Source organism: Desmodus rotundus, chromosome 5, assembly GCF_022682495.2.
Source record: "Desmodus rotundus isolate HL8 chromosome 5, HLdesRot8A.1, whole genome shotgun sequence".
In the NCBI taxonomy this organism is placed as follows: Eukaryota; Metazoa; Chordata; class Mammalia; order Chiroptera; family Phyllostomidae; genus Desmodus; species Desmodus rotundus.
Window position 1 is genome coordinate 119,399,188 of NC_071391.1, and position 26,580 is coordinate 119,425,767.

The 26,580-nt window shown below is 39.9% G+C and overlaps 1 protein-coding gene across 1 annotated transcript in view; it reads left to right on the plus strand.

Moving 5' to 3' along the window:
* Positions 1 to 3,835: 3,835 nt before the first annotated feature.
* The window catches only part of ARHGEF33 (Rho guanine nucleotide exchange factor 33), a 75,317-nt gene continuing 52,572 nt past the window's right edge, over positions 3,836 to 26,580 (plus strand). Inside the window, exons 1-2 of the mRNA XM_053925615.1 lie at positions 3,836 to 3,964; positions 9,084 to 9,146. The gene's annotated coding sequence lies outside the window, so the exon portion shown is untranslated. The remainder of the gene's footprint in view (positions 3,965 to 9,083; positions 9,147 to 26,580) is intronic.

Here is a 26,580-nt window from a genome sequence, read left to right on the forward strand (position 1 = left end):
ATGCATGAATAAGTGGAAAACAAATTCATCTCTCTCTAACTCTCTCTCAAAATCAATTAAAAAAAAAAACAAAAATGAAGAGAACCAAGATGGCGGCGTAGGTGGACACACTGTGCCTCCTCACACAACCAGAACTGTCGGAAAATCGAACAGCAAGGAGTCCGACACCAAGTAAATAAAAAATAAACATTCATCCAGACCGGTAGGAGGGGCGGAGACAGGCAGCTGGGGTGGAGAGGACTTGAGTTGCCATGGTGGGACGGAGACTGGCGCAGTGTGGGACCAACGGGGCAGGCAGTCTGGCCACCAGCAGACCCTGTGGCCCCACATTCGTGCAGATAAACCGAGAGGGCCGGACTCAGAGTGGCAGAGAACGGGGCAGGCAGAGCACGGGTAGCACCCCGAGGCCCCACATTCGCGCACAGATAAACCGGACAAACAGTGGGGAGCGAAGCAGACTGCGCAACCCAGGGCTCCAGCGGGGGTGGGGGGGGTGGGGGGGGTGGGGGGCGGGAAATAAAGCCTCAAACCTCTGATTGAAAACGCCCATGGGTGTTGGGGCGGCAGCAGGAGAGACTCCCAGCCTCACGGGAGAGGTCGTTGGAGAGACCCACAGGGGCCTAGAGTGTGCACAGGCCCACTTACTCGGGAACCAGCACCAGAGGGGCCCAGTTTGATTGTGGGTAGCAGAGTGAAAGACTGAAACCCGGTGGAGAGGGGAGCAGGCACCATTGCTCCCTCTCGGCCCCTCCCCCACGTACAGCGTCACAGCACAGCGACCAGCCTTACACGCCCGGTGAACACCTAAGGCTCCGCCCCTTAAAGTAACAGACGCGCCAAGACAAAAAAAGAAAAAAAATGGCCCAAATGACAGAACACTTCAAAGCTCCAGAAAAAATACAACTAAGCGAGGAAGAGATAGCCAACCTATCGGATGCACAGTTCAAAACACTGGTTATTAAGGCGCTCACAGAATTGGTTGAATTTGTTCGAAAAGTAGATGAAAAAATGAAGCCTATGCCAAGAGAAACAAAGGAAAATGTACAGGGAACCAATAGTGATGCGAAGGAAACTGGGACTCAAATCAATGGTGTGGACAAGAAGGAAGAAAGAAACATCCAACCAGAAAAGAAGGAAGAAACAAGAATTCTGAAAAATGAGAGGCTTAGGAACCTCCAGGACATCTTGAAACATTCCAACATCCAAATTATAGGGGTGCCAGAAGGGAGAAGAGGAAGAACAAAAAATTGAAAACTTATTTGAACAAATAATGAAGGAGAACTTCCCCAGTCTGGCAAAGGAAATAGACTTCCAGGAAGTCCAGGAAGCTCAGAGAGTCCCAAAGAAGCTGGACCCAAGGAGGAACACACCAAGGCACATCATCATTACATTACCCAAGATGAAACAGAAGGAGAGAATCTTAGAAGCAGCAAGAGAAAAGGACACAATTACCTACAAAGGGGTTCCCATAAGACTGTCAGCTGATTTCTCCAAAGAGACCTTACAGGCAAGAAGGGACTGGCAAGAAGTATTCCAAGTCATGAAAGGCAAGGGCCTACATCCAAGATTACTGTATCCAGCAAAGCTATCATTTAGAATGGAAGGGAAGATAAAGTGCTTCTCAGATAAGGTCAAGTTAAAGAAGTTCATCATCACCAAGCCCTTATTATATGAAATGTTAAAGGGAGTTACCTAAGAAAAAGAAGATCAAAAATATGAACAGTAAAAATGACAGCAAACTCACAGTTATTAACAACCACACCTAAAACCAAAACAAAAGAAAACTAAGCAAACAACTAGAACAGAAATAGAACCACAGAAATGGAGATCACATGGAGGGTTATCAATAGGGAATTGGGAAGGGGAGAGAGGGGGGAAAGGTACAGAGAATAAATAGCATAAATGATAGGTGGAAAATAGACAGGGGGAGGGTAAGAATAGTGTAGGAAATGTAGAAGCCAAAGAACTTATAAGTATGACCCATGGACATGAACTATAGGGGGGGAATGTGGGAGGGAGGCGGTGGGCAGGATGGAGTTGAGTGAAGGGGCAGAAAAGGGACAACTGTAACAGCATAATCAATAAATATATCAAACCCCCCCCCCAAAAAAAAACACAAATGAAAAGGTAATTCACAGAATGGGAGAAAATATTTGGGGATCACATATCTGAAAAAGGTTTGGTTTCCAGAATACATAAATAACTCATATATAAATATATATAAATAAAAAGACAACCCAATTAATAAATGGGCAAGGGATTTGAATAGACATTTCCCCAAAGAAAGAAATAATGCCTAGTAAGCAAATGAAAAGATGTTCAATATCGTTACTCTTTAGAGATACGTGAATTTAACCCACAGTAAGATACCACTTCACAATCACTAGGATAGCTCTAGTTAAAACGACAGATGAAGTGAGCAAGGATGTAGAGAAATTAGAAACCTCAAACATTTCTGGTGGGAATGTAAAACAGTATAGCTGCCGTGGAAAACAGTTTCTCAAAAAGTTAGACATGTAGTTACCACACGACCCAGCAGTTCCTAAGCATATACCCAAGAGATATGACTTATACAGTAATGTCCGTAGCAGCCCACTAGTGGAGACACCCAAATGTCCATCATCTAATAAGTGGATAAGCAAAGGTGGTAGATCCATACAATGGAATATTATTCAGCCCCCGAAAGGATGAAGTACTGATACATGCTACAACAGGAATGAACCTTGAAAACATTCTACTGAGTGAAAGAATCCAGTCACGAAGGCCACATTATGTATGTGGTGTGGAATGTCCAGTAGATTAGTGGCTGCCAGGGGAGGGAGGAATTGGGAGACATGGGGTTTCTTTTTTGAGTGATGAAAGATGTTCTAGAATTAGTGGTAAGGGTTACACGACCTTGTAAAAACTAAAAACCACTGAATTGTTCACATTAAAAAGGCAAGCTTTGCATATGGTTGTAAATCACATCTCAATTTTCTCAAGACCAGATCTTTGTGTCTTCACATATTCTATGGCTAGAAAGCTTCTTCACCTTCTACGTAAAATTTTTTCAGTTACCAGCACAGTGCATGGCACCTACACGTTAAAAACCACACTTAAGACCTGAGTGTTTTTGCTGAAACTTATTATTCTACAACTGACAAAAAATGGAGCACGCACTAGATAACTTCTATATCATATTTCTTCATTCAAAATCTTTTTAAATTTGTATTTCTCAATATTATTTAAAATTTTTGTTGTACTATAAATCTGTGTTGAAATGTATTTTAAAATATTAAAATAAAAATGGTATTTTTGTTAGTTTTTACAATAATATCTTTGTATTTAATTTCAAAAGACCCTACTTTTTAGTGTTCAAAGATACAGTTTAAAAATTTGACATTTTTGAATTTGTTGCTTAGTATTAACTGGTGTTCTTTTAGAATTAAGTATTATTGTACTGGAATTTGTAAGGACAAATAATGGACAGGGTAAGATTAGGTGAGAGGATATTTTTCAGGAGCAGGACATATAATGCAAATTCAAAACTTCAGAAAAATATAAAACATCTGCTTTACTGCAAACTAAATTTTCCCCAATATTTCTTTAATTATTTAAAGTAGCAAGATATATACTTTGCTTTTAAAATCTTTAACTTTACTGATAATTAAATAACTTTTCAGTGCTCAAGTTTCCAGTTTTCTAAGATACCAAAGTGATCCCTGTTAAACAGTTTTCTTCCTTTCACTCCTTGAAACTAAACACAGTTCAGTTATTTGATTAGTTGATGCTAGAATTTGACCCGGAGCTTATGTAATTAGAAGAGACACTAGTTTTCCTCATTTAAAAGCCTAGTTAGCATATGACAGTGTCGTTTCCGGGGAAGTCAAACCTCTCTTCTGCTTCTTTTTATAACCTGTAAGTTAATTCGGAACCCAGATAAGCCTGGATCCAAGGATGATATAACCACAGCAAGCACCATGGGGTAAGTGTGTGCTTTTATGTGCTTTGAGAGGCATTGAGAGGGGAAATGTTTTTATAAGAGAAGAAAGTCCACCAATCCTTATTAATTTTGATTCAAAATATGCTAACAGTAATTTAAGTTAGCCTTTTAAAGAAATGACTTTTTATTCAAAAGTTATAACAATTCGTAAAACATTCATTTTCTTGCTTAGTTTGAAAATTATGTCATAATCTGCCTTTATAGGTTGTCAACTAATTAAATGCTTGGGGACTGAAGAATTTTGCATATTACATATTTAACTGAAGCTGCGTTAAATTTTAACAGCAATCTTAAAGAATGACAGGTTCTTTAGTTACAAGGCAGATAAATCCAATGTTTCTTTAGCATTACAAAAAAAATGAAAAAGATTAGGAATGCAGGGAGGTTGCTTTGTGACTTTTGTAACACAGAAAGGGATAAAAGAGTTCACTCTATATTCACAGAAATGTGTACTGATTAATCAGACAGGGGCACTAGTGAATCGTGATTCTAAACCCTGTGCAGGGTTTTGGGAACAGGATGAGAAGAATTGGGTTCACTTGAAAGGTTTCTATTCTTTAGTTAAGTGAGAATAGTATTCCATAATAATTAGAATTGGAATTATATGGGTTTTATATGATAAAACAGTAGTATTCTGAAAATATAGACATTTGTTTTTTATTTTTGTCTTTTTCAATAGTACAAAATTATGTTGCTACAAATGATATAGTTATTTCATTGAAGGCACTTCTGAAGGCTTTACCATAAATTATCACAAATTTATACTAGAGAAATAACTTTTGAGACACATTTATTCTAAAGTTTCCATGAATTTAATTAACACCCACATTTTTGTTAATACCATGGGCTCTGAAATGCAATCTAATGCAATCTCAGAGGCTTTTGAAAGGAAGATGATCATACTATTGTCAACTTTTAATACAAATATAAATGTTAACAGATAAGTGCCTTGTACCAATTTCACATACACTTGTCTCCCTCTCCCTCTCCCTCTTTTCTTTTTTCTTTAATGGTAGTAGTTCTTCACCTTTTCGGGGTCAAGGATCACTTTAAGAATCTTTGGGTACCAGCCAACCCCCTTTACAAAAAAAATGTAAAATCACACAAAATTTTCCATACAGTTGCAGGGGATTTACAGATGGTCTGAACCTTATCTGTGGATCCCAGGTTAAGAACCTTTGATTTTGAATTTTAGGACTGGTGTATGAGTTGCTGAATATTTTTCTATGTTTCTGGAGATTCATAAAATGTAAAAATCTTTAGGTTCATGATTCCTGCTAATTTTCTCTCAGGGACAATGTTGAAGATGCAGATTCTCACACTGATCACTCTCCAAACACACACGCACGCACACAATTACCTTGACAGTGAACACAATTTACCGACAGCCACATTTTGACAAGCGCAGTACTGCTGCCCGTCCCCAGTGACGTGATTAATCATTTGCGCTGTCGAGAGCGCCAGGCATCACCTGGGGAGTCACGGAAGGAAAAAATCCTCATTATTTATTTGCCAGGTGCTTTCAGTGCCCCAAATAAGGTGAACTAAATCATAAATTGCTAAATATTACACAAGACACTCTTCTGATTGGTAGGTTCATGATTATTTTGCTGTCTGCTCCTGCCCCTACTGAGAAAGAAAGGTTAGTAAGTATTAACACCCATTTAAGTTTTCCTAAAGTAATCAGAAAAATAAAAAGAGAAAGCTGCAGCTGATCAGATATTCAAATTTGTATATTTGAGGAACTCCAGAGAATTTGTCCCCTGAATATGAGGAAGCGGCTATTTAGGATTTTTTAGGGGGAGTTGGGTTACTAATCTCAAAGCTATTTGAGAATACAGGACCTTTATATGGGTGTGTGGCAGTTCTTTCTATTTTTCTGCTGGCTATGCTGGCATGGTTTTAGTGAGAAACGAACAGACAAATATTAGAAAATTCGTATGCACTCTAGAAAGCCTTTTCCTCTTAAATTTTCACTGGATTTCTTACGGAGTTTGTAGGTGGGTGGATGGGGTGGGTAGAGATATCTAATAAAGTTGGGTAAAGGGATAATTGGGCAAAAGTGGAAGAACCTTCCTTTTAAGGTACCCAGACACCTGCTATTTACCATACTACCCAGAAAAAAGATGAACAATGGAAAAGAAGGGATGTTGCATTTCTTTGCTAAGATACTTTTCCATACTGTTTCTCCGTCTCCTAGTAGCTCTTCAGTGCATTCCCAATAGGCATCTGGGGGGAAAAACACTCTGCTAAAATTGCAGAACCAATTAAGTTTATTGTTACAGCATGTTCAGCCTTTTTTAGTTTTCTAGTTCAAGTAAGTGCAGAAAAATTAAAAAAGTTCTTTAATGGATGTATTCTCCACTTCTGAATGTGAGAATTACAATCCAACTCTTTTTCCTGGGCAAAGCAGACATGTAACTCATGCAGTAGCTTTTGAAATGTTGCTTCTCTCGGTGCCTTCCTTGCCTTCCTTTCCTTCCTACCCTAATTCAGGTCATCGTTACCTTTAATTTGTAGTATTAAAGGTGCCCACTCACTGGCCTCTTTGCGGCCCGTCTTTCTTATAATGTGCCAAACAGACATCTTCTTACTGAGGACATGTGATTCAGTTCCTCCCTTGCTCAAAAACTTTTAGTGACTCCTTAAACTCTCCACTGCTGAGCAGCCTTTGAAGAAGATATTCACGGCCCTGTATCTGTCCCCAATCCACCTGTCTAGACTTACCTCCTACTCTACCCTCCTTGCTCCTCCCCAGGATCCCGAAATCTACCGATGCCTTATGACTTTCGGCCTCTGTTCCTTGCAGGTCCTCTTTTTATTATTTCTACATATTGTTCAAAGCTCAGCTCAAACCCTGTCTTCTTCATGAAACTTTCTCTAATTCCCACATCTGCTCCTCTTTTCTCCTCTGAAAGCTTTGGGCACATCACACTTTTCTCATTGCATTTGTCACATTCACGCATCTCATCTTTCCTACTACATGGTAAGCTCCCTGGAGGAGGAGCAATGTCCTCTTTATAACTCTCCCAGCACATGACACTGCCTTTTCCATAGCCTGTGCTTAATAAATGTTTATTGAATTGAAACAAACTGTTCTTTCTATAATCCACAAAGAAAGCTAAAGACAATTTTAGCCAAACTTCCTCTTTTTCTTCCCCAATAGAGCAGCCCCATTTTCCAGCATCTGAGAGTTAAAATTCTTATCTGCAGAGCTCAAATGAGTATAATATTTCAAATCTGAGTGATGGAAGGGAGAAAGGGCAAAAACAAGGACTGGAGTGACACATTAGGGGCTTTAAAGAATGGAGAATTTGTTAACAGACACAAAGCACACACATGCTCAAAGGAAATGAAAGAAGAGTCTCAAGAATTAAGAGTGATTCTCGGTTCTAGACAACTTCCTAGAGTGCCAGCATACAGGTTGGGTTCATCTATATATAGTAGAAAGTCAAAATAATAGTGGCTTAATAAGCTAGAAGTTTATTTCTCTTACATTAAAAAAAGAAAAGCCTGGAGGAAGGCAGTCCAGAGCTGTTAGAGCAGGTACGTGTGTGAGGGACCCAGGTTCCTGCTATGTTGCTCTTCTGCCATCCTTGTGCATCTTGTCTTGGGCCAAAGAGATTGCTGGGATGCCACCTACCTCACTGGTGGTCGGCCAGCAGGGAGGAGACGTGGGAAGGAAAAGATGCATTCTCTCTTTTAAGGAGATGTCCCAGAGGTCACCCACATTCTTCCTACTTGTACCTGATGGGGAGAATCTATTCTTCTGGTTACACGTAGCTGTGAAGAGGAGGCAAGGTGCAGTTTTTTAACTGGGTTACTGAAGAAAAAGAAGAGAATGGATACAGGTGGCAGTTCGCAGTGACTGACAAAGCCAATATCAGGCTTTACCCTGCCTCTTCTGTTCTTTCAGGACAGAGAATAGCATTATGCACAAAAAGGATTTAAAAAATAATATCTATAAAGTTAAAAGGAAAAAAGCGCAAGCTTAGCGGGGAGTAAACATAGATTTGCTTAGGATAATGGTCGGGGGCCTCGACAAAATGGTGTAGGTGACTGAGTAAGCCTCCGGTTCTGCTGCTGCCCACATTCGAGCCTCTGGCCCTCAGCCTCCCTTAATCCTGATGCCCGCACTGTGAGGGCTACCATCACCATTGCTATGCCGGGTATGCAGGTCAGGAAACTGAAGCCCAGACCACGGAAAGAGGGAAAGACGGAATGCTGTACTGGAATTGCAGGGGTTGAACTGAATATTAAGAAGGTACCCGAGTAAACTCATGAGTTTTAATATATATATGGGTTACTAAATATAGTAAAATGAATATTAAATTAATTTCAAATTAATAATTTAAAAATAATTTTCTTAATAATATTAATTTTATCCAATAATTTTAAATTAAGAATTTTAAATTACTAATTAATCATAAATACTAAATTTTAAAAAAAGTTTCCATGACACAGCCAAACTGCCCTAGAGGTTTCAGATAATGAAAAATAAATAAAAGAGGTCGCTGGCTTGGAATCTGTTGCACTGTTCACAAAAACAAGATAAATCATAAAGTGTTCTCCAAATGGGTTTGCATTTCATTTTGACTGTAGATCACTTCAATTAGCCCCTACAGAAAAACCCACTACAGACCTATTTCATTGTCACCTGAAGGAGGTGACTTCATTTAGTGTGGGATACTTAGGAACACCTCTAGATTTGGCCTTCATCATTTTAGGGTCAGATGAACTGCTTTGAACTCTCCTTATTTAGCAAAGCTCCCTGACCCATGTTGGAATACTCCAACTATGTTTTTAAATACATAGGTCTTTATTTTTATTAGTTACCCCAAAGATACAAATATCAAGGTAGTTATACCTACTCGACACCGAGTGACTTAAAAATTAAAAGACTATGAGAAACAAGAACTTTTACTTTTATATTTTTAATATAAATATAAATATATTTACTTATATTTTTTAACTGCTAAAAAATTTTAGCAACAGTCAGTTGCATATATAATGAAAACTTCCAGTTCTAAAATTATAGGAACAAAGGATGATATAAATTACAAGGCATCTATCATTATTAATGGTATTTTATTTTTTATAGACCCTCTAGAGAAATCAGGAAGACTTTACAAAACATGGTGTGATGGTGGAGACAGGCCATGAGGTGAGTGAAAACTATGAAGAACTTATTTCTAATAAGAACACAGATAAACTGAGAGCTTAGTTTAAACCAGCACTTTACTTTATTCTTGAAGTGAAAGCATTATAAATTACTTTGGAGAATTCTGTAACCCTTCTCTGTTTAAAAACAAACAAGTAAATTATGGGATTCCATTATTAGTTAGAGGTCAAAGCTAATAGCCACGGTATAAGCGAGCCACGTTACCCCAGAGTTTTGCTGCATACATGAAGGCTTACTCACAGTATTGAGACAATAATGAACTACGCCTTTTAACCGGGTTCTATTTTAGACATCTTTGGGGATTGCAAAAACCCCTTAAGAACGACAAATTTTACATTCAGCTAATATTTGCCGAGTCCCACTTTATGCTCGGCTTTGCGACACAGGAGCTGTGTGACATAGGTATCATCCTCACATTGCAGTTGAGGCAATGTAGGTTTCTAAAGGTTAAGTAAGATGTGCAGAGTCACAGAAATAATGAACACAGCAGGGGTTTGAAGCTAAATGTCTCAGGCACTTAAGGAAAAAGTCCCACAGTTTAAAACACGATTTTTAAGTTTCAAAACTGAAACGTACACACTGTAAAACAAACAAGCAAACAAACAAGCTTGATCAAGACAGAGCACTGTAAGTAAACTTGGAAAGCCCATCGCCCCTGCCCCAATGCTCTTCCCAAGCATAAGCACTGTTAGTAGTTTGGCACAAATTCTTCCATATCTTTCTTTTTGCCCATTGTGCTCTTCACTGTATCACATTTCCTATCTACTCCAAAACATTAATGAATAGAGGAGGCTGAATTTACTATATATTTAATAACATAAACATCTACCTTCAAATGATAACTGAAATGTTCGTTTAGCTAACATCAGGCAGTTAGAACTGCAGAGACTGAAAGAAGAAGAGAGCTCACTCTCTCTCTTTTTCTAGGGATGCGTAGCCCAGTGCGGTGGTTCTTGGTTTTGAGAGTGCTTATGGGCTCCTTTGGGAGTCTGATGTGAGCTCTGCAAGCTTCTCCCTAGAAGAAAATGAACTTACATAAAATTTTGCCTATAATTCAGGGGATTTCTAGACACTGTGAGACAATATGGACCCCTGCTCTTGTAGAAGTAAGAATTTTAAATTAATAATTTATCATAAATACTAAAATAGAAGTGTGGACAAGATACCATGGCAGCAGAGAAGAGCAAGGACTTTACTGAGACATGTCAAGAAAGACAGGGCAGAGTGACACTGGCACGGAATCTGGAAGGACACAAGAAGTCTGACACCAGTTCAGGGCAGGCGGAGAGTGTCCGCCGAGGAACAACATTTATGATGCCCAGAGGCTGTACAGGGCAGGGAAGCACAGGCCTCTCTCCGTGACAGGAGCCTAGTGTGTGTGTGAGGGGGGTTGCACGTGAATTTGCAGAACTGACCAGAGGCCAGATCACGGAGGCAGAGGTCGTTGTGTTGGGATGTTTGAACTGTAGGAGTCACTGAAGAAGTCTGAGTGGATTTACATAGGCAGGAACGAAGTCTATAATTAACACATGACTAAGTGGTTGTGGGAATGATACTATGGATGACAGAATAAGAAACAGAAGAGAGATAAGACGATCTGATTCAGATTTGTTGGGGCATCAGTGACAAACTGTGTCAATAAAAAGCTATGTTGCTAAAAATCAGGTGGGATTTGTTGGACGATCACTGCTTTCACAAAGGAGATGGAGAGAACAGGGCTCTGAAACTGTGTTTGTAAGACGAAGCTCAAAATTCGGGCAGCACACCTGTCGCCTCCTGCAGCGCGCCACATGTATTCAGGCTCACGTCAGTCACTCGGGCTGTCATCCACCTCTGGTCTGCCCCACCTTCTGCCCCTCTGCTGCCCTCCAGTAACTCCTGGTGGGCCATGTGGTTTCCCAGTGACCCTTCTGCCTGCAGAGAGTAGGAAGGAGAAGGAGGGGGTGCATAAGGTTCTCAATGTCTCACACTGAGCATGAGCTGCTTTTACAATTACTTGTGTAAGTTAGGTTTTAAAGTACTGTAGTTTAAAGCAAGGCATACAGACAATGTCATAGCTGGTTAATTTCTAGCTGGCTGTCCTTAACCTAATACACCAACTAAAACCCCACTATTAGTCTCCCCTAGTCCTCAGCAGAGGCTTCAGAACTGAGGCAAGACCGTAAAGCCTCAAAGACATTTTACTTGATAATATTTATCATTCATTTAAACTTTCACTTATCAGATGCTTTAAAGGCTTGTAAGACTATATGCAATTTTGTATGATGTATTATAAATTTTTTTTAATGCAAAGAAACATTTGGTCTTTGCCAAAGGGTAGTGCTCCAAAAGACTTCTCGGTCTACATGTTTAGGTAGTGAGCTTTTGTTAAACGAAATTTACAATTCAGGTAAAATAGCATTGCTTTTTCCTGTTTGCCTTTTCTAGCTCATTAATTTAAAAAATGTGTTTTCTTGCTATTAACATGAATAAAGACAGTTCTATGTTGTTTCCTTCCCCCAGACTTATTGAAGTACAACTGACGTGTAAAATTGTAAGATATTTAAAGTGTGCAACGTCATGATTTGACATACATGGTGAAGGGACCCGCTCACGCACACATCGAGTTAATTAACACATCCGTTCCCTTGCATACTTACTTTTTCTTTCTTTCTTTTCTATTTTGTGAGAACATTTAGGTTCTACTCCCTCAATAAGTTTCAGTTGTACAATGCAGTCTTATCAACTAGAGCCACCATGTTATAGACTAGACCCTCCGGACTTGGTCCTCCTACAACGGAAAGTTTGCTTGCTTTCACAGCTCCTCCCCATTCCTTTCTTTAGGGAAGGAAATCAGTAACCAGAAACACCCTTTGGAATTTGGTTGAGTTCAACTCAGACTTGTGTTGAACGTCCACTGCAGAAAGTGCTCAGTGTTTTCCTGCCTCCAATTCCCAGCAGGGAGGGATACGAGTATGGAATGAGAATCAGGTTGGAAAGTGGTTGACTCATAATGCCTTGGAGAATCAGGGAAGGCTTCTTACAGAAGAAGGTACTCAAACTGAGCCTCAAAGGATGAGAAATATTTCCTTAGGTAGAGAAAGACATTTGAGGCATAGAGAAGGGGAGGAACGAATGTAGAGAGGCAAGTGTTTGATGACGAGCATGAGCTGTGATCATCTACATGTCTACATCATGTACACTAACTACTGTAAAGGTTTATTTGGACTACTATGAAATAGGGTAACAAATTAAGTTCAGCTACTCCAGCCATTAGCTGTTACAAGTAACAAAATCGTATCAGCTAAGTCTAACTTGCTACAGGGACACATGGGGACTGCCACTGAGGCAGCCTTTCTAGGGTTCAGGAAAAGAGTAGCCTCAGAAGATACAGTGAGGTAGAGATTTGCAGAGCTGATGAGCTGCAGAGAGTGAGGAGGAGAGCCTGAGCCAGAAAATTAAGGTCCCATATGTAGAGCTGGATCAAGGACACGAATGAGACAGGCTAAAAATCTGGCAGCCATGCAAGTGAATTTTCTGATAAATATAGTCCTGACAAGTAGTTTCCTCCGGTCACATTTCCAGGGCTCCTCCAGTACCTCTGATAGATGGGTGCGTGTGCACCTCCTTAGTCGAGCTCTAAGCCCATTTTCAGGCCTGAGATTGCCCAACAGTTGATTGTTGGGGGCTGCCTCCCTCCCCACAGCTGGGCGGGGACGTCTGCTATGGATGCAAGTTCTCCATAGGACTCCTGCAGTGGGTACAGGCACCCCTGCTGCCCTCCCCTCTGAGCTGGCGCTTCAGACCAAAGGAATTTATGTATAATCCCTTTGCTTGAAGACCTTCGAATCTAGACTCCTTGGGAGGGTCCGATGTTTGCTTTTTCTTTTATCTTGATTGATCTTAGGGTATAGCGCCTAGCTTCATCCTAGGCAAAATTGCAAAGTATAGTAACAATCACTGCTAGAGACTTATAATCATACCAGAAACTGATCTAATCAGACTCTTAAAAGGAGTTAAGTGATTTTCTAAAGATCAACAACTATTTAAATCATGGAGCTGGGATTTGAACCTAGATCTTCTAGACTTCAAAGCTCCATCCCTGTGCCCTATAGGCACCTCGCGTGGCTCTCAATGTTACTCCCAACTAGCTCAAGTGTCAGCTGACAACAGAGGAAGGTGTATGAAAAATTTTCTCAAGATCCAAAGGAACAGAGTTATAGTGTTGATGACAGGCAACGAGGCTGATATATCTGGGAAAGGGACCTGGCCTGATGGCCATTTTTCCCACTTATTCACAAGGCCCACCTCACTGCGATGGAAATGGTGCTATCAAATTCTGTACTTACCATATTCGTACAAGACACTGGGACTCTGTAGCGAGCCATTTTATTATTTCCATCAAAACAGGAGCTTATAACTTAGTCAAGTCATTTAACCTTTCGACTTCATTCTCTTTATTTGTGAAGTGACAGGGTTTGGCTGGCTGCTCTTTGTGTAATCTTTCAGTTCTGATTTTCTTTACCATTATATACTGAATCTTTAGTTTATATTGTAAGTACTTCTGGTGGGTGTGGTTTGGTTTGCCTTGATTTGGTCTTTCCAAACTATGCTAAAAGTTCACTCATTTATTCAACATCTATTTATTTGGTGCTTCTATAATCCTAAACATTCTAATTTAATATTTTAATGACTTCAGTGTGTGGCATCTACTTATTTATTTAATGTTTGCCAGTGGTATTATGGCTAGTATTAGCAGGAAATTTAAAAAGTTAAGATAACTGAATTTACAGGATTTTAAGAAACAGGGATTTGTTTTGCATGTGAACTTTGCATCCACATTCACAAGTACAGTATTTCTCTCTTTGGCTTCATAAACCACAGGCTAGAGGAAGAACCTGAGCTAAGAATGTGTGGGGAGGAGTTACAGACTCAGAACTAGGCAGGAAAAGCAGCTTACAGAGGGGTGGTTTTTTTCTGCCTTCATCTTGCATATATCCTCTATCACATCGTTTCGGACACAGAGCAGGGCGGAGCATGGATCCCCAAGCTGCTGACTGGCAGACACTAGTGGCCAAAAGCAGGTCCTGGGCTGTTAAAAGGAAAGAAGTGGGCAGGGAGTGAGGTTTCTAAGGTGTATTCCAAAGAGGGTAAAGGAAGAAAAGGACTGACTTTTCCCTCTACATCTAAAACATTAGGACCTAGTACACACATAACAAGGCGAAACCATTGCAGATCATCCTATTTTCTGACCCTGTAACTCTGAGCTCGCCCTGTAGGGCCGGGATAGAGCATTAAATCCCTTTGTTCCACTCTCCCACGGTCTGGATTTCCTGTGGCCAATTTCTTCCTCTCTTAGTCTCTATACCCTTGAAACTGGTTATCAGCTTGTTAGGTAAAAGAACATTAAATTAATTATTTCTAAAACTGCTGGGCTTTATTTTATTTATCTATTTTTAATATGACATTACATATTACGCAAAAATGAAAGTCAAATGAACTTGGTATTTATAAATTATTAAATAAAATACAGGGATATATATTTATATTTATAGAGCTTTTTTCTTCTCTTCCAAACTAATCAAATCTGTTCTCCCACCATTTTATGATTTTAAAAAGTATGTTCTGGCTGGTGTGGCTCAGTGGGTTGAGTGCCAGCCTGAAAACTGAAAGGTCACAGGTTCAATTCCCAGTTAGGGCACATGCCTGGGTTGCAGGCCAGGTCCCCAGTTGGGGGCACGCGAGAGGCAACCTGTCAGTGTATCTCTCATACATTGATGTTTCTCTCCTTCTCTTTCTCCCTCCCTTCCCCTCTCTCTAAAAATAAATAAATAAATAAAAGTAAAATCGAGTATGCCCTGGAATAAGTGGGGCATGGGCTTAACAGTCGCAGGACCCGGCTGCCCTACTTCTGCTCCTTCCCCATCCTAAGCAAGTCCCTATTTATCCCTGTGGCCTCTGTAAATTGATTATTAATAATTAATCAACACCTAATAATTAGAGGAGGATTATGTGCTAACAGTGACGTGGACGGTGTTTGGCAGGTTTATCATCTTTGTCAATCGACTTTTATTTAACTTCTTCTCTATGTAAGAACATAGAATGAGCACCAGAGAGACTAAGAGGTGGGTAAAATATCCTTTTTTCTCAAGAAGTTTACAATCTATTTAGCAAATGAGATTGTTTATGTAAGACAAATAACAGTGGAAAATTGTGGTTTGGGTTCCAATTGAGTTCTACAGGTATTCCAAGAAAGAAGGGATAATTTCCTGTTGGATTGAAGGGGGACAGTTCCAGAGAGGAATGGGCCTGAGCTAGGCTTTGGGGAATGAGTAAGGATTCGACCACTGCAGTATGGAGAGGAGAGCAGGCCAAGCAGCAGAGAAAGTGAGAGACAAGGTAGGAATGCAAGTGACAGATAAGACTCAGGAGGTGGGAATAGCTCCTACACATTGGAAACAAAGCTGGAGAGGAAGGCCAGGGCCATTGTAGAGGACTGTGAGGCTTAGAGTATATTTTAAGAAGAGAGCTTTTCAGGTTTGGTTTTGTTTTTTTAAGCAGGAGCTAAGTGACATTTAAAGGAAAATGATGTAGTAGCAGTATAGAAGACATGACAAGGAAAAGATAGGAGGAAATTTAAGAAACTTGATAAAGTAAGACCCAGAAGAGTTTCACTAATGGTAGATTGTAGGATGAGGGGAAGAACATTTTAAGCTTTTGAGCTTGTGTCAATGGTGGTGCTGGTAGGAGAGCTAGGAAAGTCTAAAGAGGGCACTTGAACAGGGTAAAAATCACTGATGTGATTTAAGCAGGTTGAGTTTGAGGGGACCATGGAAGAGCCAGGTGAAAATACTTATTGGAAAGAAATATAAGAGCAACCAGGGATATGCATTTAGCAGACAAAAAATCAGGAGAACAACCAATTTTGGTTTTTTCCCTCAAAATAAAGACCAGAATACTACAAAGTAGCTAAAACTGCATAATGGAAGAACTAGGAATTCGGGAATTGTGAACTGCTGAGCATAACTTCAGTTTGGGTAAAGTGTTTGTAACTTTTTTCCTTTACCTCGAACGGAAGGACAGTAATGGAAGGCTCTAGGGACTGGAGGGTTGGGAATGGTGGCCATTGGTTGCTATACCACCACGTCACTGATCGGTATTTGGAGATACTCTGCTAGATTTTAGCCTCACTGTTTTAGAGCTGCAGAGATGTTGAGAGCCTCCATACCCGAGACAAGGAAATGAAAGCCGAGAGAGGACCCCTGGCTCTCCCATTGCCCACAGTGAGTGAGCAGTCAGGGCGGGTCTCAGGCCAGTGTTCTTCCCATCCCCCTGCCCTGCCAGTCAGCAGGTGCACCGCCTTCCTGACTCTCTGAGGGAACATTTGTACATAGTCCTTGGGTAGGAAGCCTGATGAAAGTGTTCACGGGCTGCATTATCGAAAGCAAAACGGACGGCTTATGAAGAATGCCAGGTGCTTGCCATTGACTTGCCTTCAGGAAATGGAACTGTTTTCCAGGGACATCAAAACACGATGAAATGGGCATAATCTACACAGAATAATTTCCTTCCAGGGTGCTTAAGCAGCCCTGGAACAGATTGCAAGTGAGGTTTTCTTCTGCATACACTTTTAAAGGTTCTGAAGAACAGGACTGCTATCCAACTATGTGGGATGGGGAAAGATGTAATTCAGTTTGGAGGCAGGAGGATGGAGCATTTTTATATTTTATTTACTTATTCTTTTAAAAATATTTTATTTTATTTATTTTTGGAGACAGGGGAAGAGAGGGAGAAAGAGAAGGAGAGAAACATCAATGTGTGGTTGCCTCTCGCACACCCTCCACGGGGAACCTGGCCTGCAACCCAGGCATGTGCCCTGACTAGGAATCGAACTAGCAACTTTCTGGTTCACAGGCCAGTATGCAACCCACTGAGCCACACCAGCCAGGGCTTTATTTACTTATTCTTGTCCCAACTTGTTCCAAAAAGGAAACTGAAGTAGTGCAACAAAAGATTTAGGAATCGGCATATAGTTTCTCAGCAAAACCATCCCCAATGTGTTCTGGTCTCTTTATGAAATGTTTCTAGGCCTTTTCTTCTTATGCCACACTTACCAGATGTGGTAAGAAACTACTCATTGGTTGGCTTCAGTATGCCTTAGCGCTCGGGAGGGCATGTATGAAATAGGCTGAATTTGTCAAGGAAATAATACAACTAATGATGAATTTACATTTTTCATTGATCAATAGAAAAATGTTGACTATTTCTTATATCTAGGTTAGTGTGCTGTTGAATGCTACTAATAACTGGTTATAAGTTACAGTATCCTTAGTGGGAATAGTGACAGTTAAAAAGAATGGCCAAGGCAGATAGATTTGCAAAGGGCATGAGACAGGAGGCAGAGGTTTTTGGTTTTTTAAATAAACCCCCACTTGAGAATATGTTTATTGATTTGAGAGGGGGGGAGGGAGAGAGAAAGAAAGAGAGAAACACTGATGTGAGGGAGGAACATTGATCAGTTGCCTCCCCCACACACCCCGACGAAGGATCAAACACACAACCTATGTGTGTGCCCTGACCGGGGATGGAACCTGCAATCTTTTGGTGTACAGGACGATGCTCCAACCAACTGAGCCACCCGGCCAGGGCAGAGGGTTTTAAGGCAGGGCACCTGCAGGGACCGAGATCCTCAGGCACAAATACATGTGATGTGACCTTGTGGGTGGACAAGTTCTGTAGGGAGAATTGTCCTATCACTGGCAAGAGAACACGGCTGACCCCTGTCAATGGTGTGCAGGCAGTGGGCTATTCTTCTCCCTGAGGTTACAGATTTGCAGGTTTTGTCTGTGATTCCCAACTCCTGGAGTCTTTGTTCACTGGGAGGTAGTGAGAAATCATAGTCATCCTGAAGACTGGATTTTATTCCATTCTCCTTTCTAGCAGTTCTCAAAGTGCCAACGGCAGATCCAAATTGGATTCATCTGAACTATGAAAAAATTCTCCCAGGAGAGCCAGCAGTAACCTGGTTTCCCCTCTCACCTAGAAAAGGCTTTGGTGACTGATGGTCTATTTCACACAATACTACTAACTCAGCCTCGTGATTCTGATCTTGCGAGCTCCAGCAGGAGGAATTCTTCCTGAGGACCAGTTAAGGTTTCACCATGTTGATATAGCCCCTCTGCACCCGAGGGCTGCAGGGAGCTTTCTCTAGAGCTCAGGGCTCTTTCCTTTCATAATTCTCTCGGGAGCCTCTTTTGCCTTTCACTGTCTTCCGTCTGCTCCACTCGGGACTGACCCAGTAAAAATAGAGTGACGGTTGATTTACTTATTTTCTTTGAAGTAGGTGTTTCCTTTTACTGGGGCAACACTGTGCTCTCCACCTCTTGCATGGAGTATCTCAGAGAGGCTCTTACCTTCCACTTAGACAACCCAGGGAGAGAACCTGTTTGAAAGGCTGAAATTGAAGCAAGTCAAACCAGGATAAGAAAAGAAATTGAGCACATTTTCCTGACTGGACCCATAGCTCAAAGCATTCAGACTCACAAATCAGGTTCCAACACATGTATGTGAATCAACTAAGCAAGTCAGAAGAGAACCTGCAAGTAATATGGGCTGCAACTTTCAATACGCTTTAATGTCCTAAATGAGGAATTCTTAAATTTAAAATAATTATCTCTGGCCATTGGGTGGGTTTTTTTGTGTGTGTGATAGCATGCTGGCCTTCTTTATTTTCTGACTGATGTTGACACATAGCAACTCAAACAAATTACTCTATTCTGACTGGTACATTAGGTAATCAAAGAGAACTAACATGGCAGGGATGTGGAGGCCACATGCTGACATAAAGAAACTGGGGCTTCTGAGCTGGGAAGGGCCCACTCTCTGTGCGTTGCCCTCTTCTCACTGGCTTGGGGCACTCTGAGGTCGCTGGCTGCGCTGGCACGTCGGTTATAAGCAGATTCAGTGTGGAAACATTCCTTAGGAAATCAGGCTCTCTTGGTCTTCACACCCAATGGCGGCACAGGGATGTATTTCTGCAAGTGAAACTTTCTGTGATACCATAAAATAGGATGGTTTCTTTTTTTCCCCTGCTAACAGCTTTCTATATTTCCCACTAATTCTTTTTTGCTTACATCACATGTGGTAAAAAACGTGTTTCTCCTGCTGTCTATCTGATGACAATTCATTCCCTTCCACCACCATTTGTTGAACACATGCCCAGAACGGGGCTAGAAGCTGGGTATACAAAGATGAATAAAACTTTCCCTCTGCTCCGAGTGGCTCACAGTCTGGTGAGGGAATTAGCATTAAGGCAGTTAATTAACTAAGGATGGGATGGGCTGGGCTGGTGGCCTTATGACTTGGTTCAGGGGCAGAGGCCACCCACTTTCTAGCAATCCCATGTATGAGAAAAATCAAGGAAGAGGCTGACCTGAGGATCAAGGACCATTTTAAAAACAAGACTATTTGTTTTGGGGCTGTCTCGTGACACAGACCTTATTTTTAAACATTTAAAAAATTTTGTTTCTACATTTATTTTAATATTAATATTTTTAAATTAAAAAAATTTAAATTATATTTCATTGATTTGCTATTACAACTGTCCTGATTTTTCCCCCTTTACCCCCTCAACCCAGCACTGCCCACTCCCTCAGGCAATCCCCCTACCATTCATTGTTCATATCCATGGGTCAAGAGTGTAAGTTCTGTGTCTACTCCATTTCCTATACTGCACTTTATGTCCTCATGGCTATTCTGTAACTACCTATTTGTACTTCTTAATCCCCTTACCTCCTCACCCATTCCCCCACACCCCTGTCCATCTGGCAACCATCAAACACTCTCCATATCCGTGAGTCTGTCTCTGTTCTTCTTGTTTGCTTAGTGTATTTTTTAGATTCAATTGTTGATAGATCTATATTTTTTGCCATTTATTGTGCATAGTTTTGATCTTTTTCTTAAATAAGTCCCTTTAACATTTCATATAATCATAGTTTGGTGATGAACTCCTTTAGCCTTTTCCTGTCTGGGAAGCTCTTTATCTGCCCTTCAATTCTAATTGATAGCTATGCTGGTTTTTATCATTTGGCTGTATGTCCCTGCTTTTAATGACTTTGAATATTTCTTGCCAATCCCTTATAGCCTGCAAAGTTTTCTTTGAGAAATCAACTGAGTCATATGGGAACTCCCCTGTAGGTACCTACTGTATTTTGCTGTGCATAATGTGCACCCAAGTTTTTGGCCCAAATTTTCAAGAAAAAAAGTCTTTTAATTTTTTAATCCAATTATTTAATTTATTTATATTTAGAAAAAAACTGATGATCATATTCCAGGGTTTTATTTTGCATACAGATGTCATTATTGCTTTTTAGAGGTGCACTTTTAATCTATAAGCATAAACTAAAGAATTAAAAACATTTATATAGATACAGAATTAGTACTACTCATTTATAATATGCATCCTTATTTTTACCTCAAAAATTCAAGCAATAAAGTACACATTATACACAACAAAATATGGTAACTTCTTTTCTCTTGCTGCTTTAAGATTCTCTCTTTATCTTTAACCTTCGGCATTTTAATTATGATGTGTCTTGGAGTGGCCTTCTTTGCATCCATCTTATTTGGGATTCTCTGTGCTTCCTAAACTTGCATGTGTATTTCCTTCACCAAATTAGGGAAGTTTTCTTTCATTATTTTTTTGAATAGGTTTCCAATTTCTTGCTATTTCTTTTCTCCTTCTGGCACCTCTATGATGCAAATGTTGGAATGCTTGAAGTTGTCCCAGAGACTACTTATACTATACTCATTTTTTGTTCAATTTTGTTTGTTGTTTATTATTTTTTTAATATATAATCTTTACTATATTTGTTCCATTACCTTTTAGTTCCCTTATACCACCATTTTTTTTTGGATTCTTTTTTCTTTTTGTTGTTCTGATGGGTTGTTTTTTCTTTTTTATGTTCCAAATCATTGATTTGATTCTCAGTTTCATACACTCTACTACTGTTTCCAGGTAAATTGTTCTTTATTTCAATTAGTGTATCCTTTGTTTCTGACTGGATGTTTTTTATGCTGTTGAGGTCCTCACTAAGTACATTGAGCATCCTTATAACCAGTGTTTTGAACTCTGCATCTCATAGATTGCTTATCTCCATTTTGTTTAGCTCTTTTTCTGGAGTTTTGTTCTGTTCTTTCATTTGGGCCATGTTTCTTTGTCTGCTAATTTTGGCAGCCTCCCTGTGTTTGTTTCTATGTAGCAGGTAGGGCTGCTTTGACTCTGTGTCTTGGTTGTGTGGCCTAATGTAGTAGCTGTCCTGTAGGGTCCAGTGGCCCATCTCCTCTATTTCCCAAGCTGGGTACTCAAGGTGTGCCCTTTGCATGGGATGAGTTCACCCTCCTCTTGTAGTTGAGCCATGATTGTTGTTGGCAGGGCAACGGAAGGGATTTATCCTGGCCAGTTAGCTGCAAGGACTGACCATATCCACTGACCACCAACCTCTGCCATCCATGGAGGATCTGCTTTGCAGGGACAGGGTGGTGGTTTTCCAATGTGGTCTGTAGCTATCTACTGGGTGTGATAGTTCTGGGGTTTCCTGGGTGGTGCAGGCCAAGGTTAGCCCCCATCTGTGTTCTGCCCTGGGCCACTCTTCCTGAGCTATAAAGTAATCTGAGATGGCTGCTGCTTGTGCTGGGCTTGGAGGTTCCCAGATGAACTCAAACTGTGAAGCTAGGCTGGCTGCTGCTAGTGCCAGACCTGGGGGCCACTTACCAAGAAGTATGGGGACTGGGGGCTCACTGAGGCTGGTTGTTGATTGTTTGAGAAAATTTAGGAAGTTGTGAAGCAAGAGCCAAGACCAGCCATTCATATGGAAAAGCAATTTGGGTGGGCCTGTACCGTATTTTTTTGACTATAAAACATACTTCTTTCCTCCAAATTTGGGAGGAAAATGGGGGTGCGTCTTATAGTCCAAATGTAGCTTACCTGGCTTGCCGGGAGAGTGGCGGAGCAGGGTTTTTTTCCCTATTTGCCTCCTCTAAAACCTAGGTGTGTCTTTTGGTCCGGTGCATCTTATAGTCCAAAAAATATGGTAAGTTGGGTGGGACAAACCTCAGGGGATCTCCAGGACAGAGCAAACAGTGTTAACCATGTTGATGGAGTCTGAGCTATGGCACCTGCCGGCTGGCTCTGTGGCACTGTGGGCATGGGTTCAGAAAAGGGACAATGGCCTCTTCCTCCTTTCAGTCTGGGAGAAGGCTGTCCCCCAGATCTCACCTTGATACCAGACACTTCAGTTTCTCCCTGTATGCCACTGGTGCCTTTTAAGCTGCTTCCCCCATGCTGGAGCTCAGAGGGAATGAGTCTGAGTAAGTCTGCTTGCCACTTTGTTAAGGTGAACTGCTTGGGACTCGAGAAGTTTCTTCCACCAACTCAATCCCTGCTGGTTTTTACAGCCAGAAGTTATGGGGACTTATCTTCCTGGCACTGGAACTCTGGATTGGGGACCTGGTTTGGGGCTGGGACTCCTCACTCCCAAGATACCTCCTGAATTTTTATCCACCACATGTGGATTTGAGACCAGCTGTTTCCACATCTCCACCTCTCCTACCGTTCTGGATGGATGTGGTTTCTTTAATCCCGTAGTTGTTGGACGTCCATTCATCTCAATTTCTGACAGTTCTGAGTGAAGAATGTTCTATAGTTTAGTTGTAATTTTGATGTGGTTGTTCAAGGAGGTGAGCCATGTTTACCTCTACCTCTGTCTTGACCAGAAGTCTGATGGAAGATTTTTTAAAATGTTATTTTTTTTAGTTAGTTTTCTAACTAAAGTGATGTTTACCTTATTTTCAAATATTTACACTGGGTATTTCCTTGTCCTATCTTATTATATTTATTAGAGTTTCCAGAATAATGTTTTCTAATAATGGTGACAGTAGACATCATTATCTATTTTGTGATTTTAACATAAATTATTTACAGTCATTTAGAATGATATTTGCTTTCTTTGGTAAATAATCTGTATCATATGTAAGTGATTTCTTTTTAGTTCTATTTTACTAAAATTTGTTATTAGGAATGGATACTGTATTTTATTAACCCTTTCAGTAGTCATTGATAGAATTGCCTTTTTCTTCTTTAATTTATTATTGTAATGAATTATGCTGATTCCTTAATGTTGAATAAGCTTTACATTCCTGGAATATTTGCTTGGTCATAAGATATAGTTCTTTTAACACAATGCTGGATTCTATTTGTTAATATTTAGACATGTTTTCATTTATATTCATAGTGATTTTGAGCTATGATGATTTCATTGGTTTATTTGTTTTATTATTTTGTTTGTGGGAACTTTAGGTTATGGAAGCTTCTTAAAATAAATGAGAATGTTTTCTATGTTTTTCTATAAACCAGAAAACTTTCAATGAAATTGGAATTGCCCATTCTTTAAAAGGTAACAGAGCGTAGCTATGAAAACATTTGGTTCTGGTGCATTTTTAAAATAGCAGAATGATGTTTAAGTTCTTTTCAATTTCTTCAAAGGTAATTGGTCTACTCAACATTTCTAATTAATCCTGTGATTTATATTTCCTAGGAAACCATTTTTTCCTTTAAGTTTGTCAGCAAATCTGTTGATAGAGAATAAACATCTCTCCGTGTGCTATGTAAGGAATGCTACACAGGGAATTAACATTTATTGAACAGCTACTATGTACCAAGCACTATACTTCACATTTTATTTATATTGTTAGATTTAATTGTAGCCTCATATTGACTCTGTTTAATATGTATCATGGTCCTCATTTAACAGATGATAATATTGAGGCTTAGGGAAATAAGGCAATAATATTCCCAGGATCACAGGTAAGAAATGGCAGAAGGAGCCAGAATTGGAACTCAGGTCTCTGTGATTTCAGAGCTGTTGCTTTTAACACTCCTGGCTTTCTGCAAATAGTTGCACAATTATTATATGTAATTAGTGAAAAATAGTTGTTTGAGGAAATGTGTCATTTTTTTCTTTTTCTCACCCAGTTATTGAATATTAGGATAGTTTTCTGGTTTTCATTATAATAAATGAATATAAAAATAAATATAGCTTTCCCCCCTCATATTTAACACATTGTCTCCTTAAGTTAGGGTTTAAGAACAGAATTACTTGTTTGAAGAATATGATCATATTAATGAGTAATATACACCGAACGGTATATTTCCAAGGGGAGAATAACAGAATTACAAGGAAACATAGTGTTACTTTGTGAAAAGAACCTTATTACATTATGAAATTCCCCACGAGATTTAATTTTCTCTGGGAATCCCTCTCTTTCTGAGCCCAGTAATTCTTTCCTCTGCCCTTCATAGTCCTTCAGTCACTGCCTGCCTTTGAATAAGTAACTGTCAGGTGCTACCACATTCCTCTCATCCAGTTAATGTGGCTTCAATTCCTCCTCAGCCCTCCTCCTTTCTTCCCCTCTCTACAATAGCTGGGTGAGCCTCTAAAAACACCCATCTGGGCCTGGGCAGACCCTGGGGAAAATACTATTACATTTTTAGAAAAGTCTCTAGTCAGTCTCTAGGCCATGCCTGGTCATTATATGGAGCAATGGTCTTCTGTCTGTACTCTTTGAAGCCCTCAGGCTTTTTTGAGCCTGCCTTGAGAGCAGAGAGAAGGCCACCAAGCTAGTGGGATTCTAGGGCTCCCTCCCCACTCCCCTCAACCAGAGAGTCTCTCTGTTCTTGTCTGTTTCACAGCTTTTGGGGGAAGATTTCCTTGTAAACTCAGTTTCAGCTGCTTAAAAACAAATGTTCTAAAATAGAGAAAGAGGGATGTTGAAACATTAACCTAAGAAGTTATAGCCATATCCTTATATAATTAATTCAAATAATACAGTTAATAGACACCTAAAGAATACTGAAAATTTCCTGACCCTCCCCCACACTGACCTAGAATGTAGACCCCACACACACATACACGCATAAGACTGCAGAAACCTAGGCTTGTCTATTACTTTCCAATTACTGCTGTGACAGAAAAGGAAAGTTGGGCACTTTGGGGAATTGAAATTAATTGAAAGCAGACTTGAGTTAATTTTCATTTCAGTGTCCTTTATTGAATGGGTCTTCAATGCACATTTCTAATTTAGTAGAATGAGAACTTTTTATGTTAGGGGAAGGGTAACGAGGAAATATTTTCCCCTGAAACTAAAGTAATTCATCAGGACAAAGCCTGCAAATGTTTTCACAGAGGAGAGTCTAATAATCCTTGTGATGTACAAACAAGCTTTAAAAATTATGAAAGGGCTTGTTACTCTATACAGCCTAAAAGCCACACATATTTCATGAAATAGCACATTTCGTGACCCTGTCAGAGCTTCCACAGTGCTCGTGCACTCCGCCTCACCTGGCCGCTGCAGAGGGCGGTGCAGGGAGCAGGGCGTGCTGCCGTCCGTTTGTTACAGAAGGAAACTGCAGTTTGAACAACCATTTACCCAGCGTTCTGTAGGCAGTCGCTCCCAGTAAGACCTTTATTTTTTCTAATACTCTAGTTTTTAAAATGATTTACGTCACACCACAGGATTCCAAAGCGCTATAACATAAGGAACACCTTTTATTATCATTAAAAATATATCAATTCCTACATGGGCTCTGATACTATTTGGAAAAAAAACCCAGGTTAAGTGGATTGATAAAATGAGGAAAGTTCTGGCAAGTCTGATGACAGAGGGAGATTGAGAGAAAGAGAAAGAACTCAAAACTGGACAAAAAAGAGAGATGTAACCAGAGACTCACAGGCTATGAAATGCTATTTTTAAAAATTCTATTTGTAACATTACCAATAATTTTTTTAAAGCTAGATGAAACAGTCAATTTTTTTGGAAACCATGAATTGCTGAATTCTGTTTTAAAAACTGGAAAGTCAACTAGAATAACTATTTATAGAAGATATTGAAAGGGGAGTATCAAATATCTAACCCCTAAATAAGAGATAACCCAGGATAATAAAATACAAAGTTTCTATCAACAACAATCACTGTGTTTGTATTTAATCCATACCACAGGATAGGGCATATGTAAATTTTACTAAATCCATTCTGTGAGGTTCTGGTACCAAATCTACTCTAAGATAGCTTAAATAAATATAGAAGCATTCTAAATAAAATATCAGAAAACGAAAATACAACACTGTAACCAGTAGAGTTTTTCTAGAGTATAAAAATGGCTTGGTACTTACAAATCTATTAATATATTCATTAATCACATTATGTGTCCAAGGAGATAAGGACAAATTTCACAATACATAGGCAGCATGTATGCAAGTGTTTAAAATAAGGATACCTCAATGATAATGTAACTTTTTATACCCACTTCCAAATAAATGTAGAATCACATCACCCTTGCATACATAGCAATTTAAAAGTGGGAAAAGCAATAAATTAAAGA